Raw genomic sequence first — 1,524 nt, forward strand, 5'->3', positions numbered from 1 at the left:
ATGAATCTAGAACTCCATCCATCAAGGACAACTCAATGATGTCACCAAATGGTATACTTTCATAGACAGAATATTGGTATTCTAATTGCCCAGGACCTCTATAAGAATAATTATTTAATCATATACTCAAATAAGTCTATCATGTGGGTATAAATTTTAAAAAATAAAGAAAACACCAAAGGATTACCATTCAGTTGAGACTATGGATTAGGAAATCTTAGTTTTATACCAACCTCAAATTATTTCATTGCTTTACTTGAGTGTTTTGTTTTCCAATGGAATAAGCTAGAAAAATTATCTCAATAATTATGCTTACTTTATATTTCTTATCCTTTTTGGCTAGCATAAACTATTTCTTTTTTACTTAACTTTGGCAGCTATTTTCTTACAGGTTTCTGGATTTGATTCGTGAGTAAATTTTGAGACCTTTGCAAGTGTCAAAGGATGTTTCCAGTGCTTGTTACATCTATTGCTTTTTCTTATGCTAGAATTTGTAATTATACACTTTTTAAAGAACATGTTGTATCTATAGGCTTTGTACGTTCTGTCATAGGACATGCAAGGCACCACTCTCTGAGAGATGTCATATTACTGGTGCATGTTTCTATGGAACTAGATAGGCTATGTAATGAGGAGCATTTCAGTCAATGTAACATCAAAGGCACTACAAACCTGTACCTCATATTCTTTTATCTATTTAGGACTTACACATATTTGTTTTATGTTCCACTGGATCCCATAATAGGGTGCTGGATCCCCAGGAGATGGAGTTACAGCTGGTTGTGGGCCGCCTGACATGGGGTCTTAGAGCTGAAACCTGGTCCTCTGTGTGTGCTAGGGGTGTGAGGCGGGGCAGAGAGCATGACTAGTCTGCTCCAGAGCCACCGGTTCTTCCTGCGCTTCCCGCCAAAGCCCAACCATGTCGGAAGAGAAGCCCAAGGAGGGAGTGAAGACAGAGAATGACCATATCAACCTGAAAGTGGCGGGACAGGATGGCTCAGTGGTGCAGTTCAAGATCAAGAGGCATACGCCACTGAGCAAGCTGATGAAGGCTTTCTGCGAGAGACAGGGCTTGTCAATGAGGCAGATACTATTCCGGTTTGATGGACAACCAATCAATGAAACAGACACCCCAGTCCAGCTGGAGATGGAGGATAGGACACCATTGACGTATTCCCGCAGCAGACAGGAGGAACAGCTTCCCGAGGGACTGTCTCCATACCCTATCATTGTCTTGACATCTGCTATTGAAAGGTGACCATGCAGCCACACCAATCACCGAAGCAAAAGTCAGCAGAAGCCAGAGTCCCTGACTCTGGTGTGCTTGGAGCGGACTACAGACCATCATGCAGAGATGGAAGTGTTGTGTAGCGCATTGCCTTTAGGGGAAACAAGAGCAAGGTTTTGGGATTTGTTTATGTTTCCGTTTCTGCTTCCTCCCATCCCTAAAATATGTTTCCCCCAAACTTGGAGGTGGGTGTGGAAAAGCCTGCTACCTGACTCTCACCCCCAGAACTGTGGCTG

The 1,524-nt window shown here is 42.7% G+C and overlaps 1 pseudogene; it reads left to right on the forward strand.

The window, feature by feature from the left end:
* Positions 1–917: 917 nt before the first annotated feature.
* On the forward strand, positions 918–1,262 carry LOC142836960 (small ubiquitin-related modifier 3 pseudogene; annotated as a pseudogene).
* The last annotated feature ends 262 nt before the right edge of the window (positions 1,263–1,524 follow it).

This window comes from Microtus pennsylvanicus, chromosome 17 (assembly GCF_037038515.1).
Source record: "Microtus pennsylvanicus isolate mMicPen1 chromosome 17, mMicPen1.hap1, whole genome shotgun sequence".
Lineage (NCBI taxonomy): Eukaryota > Metazoa > Chordata > Mammalia > Rodentia > Cricetidae > Microtus > Microtus pennsylvanicus.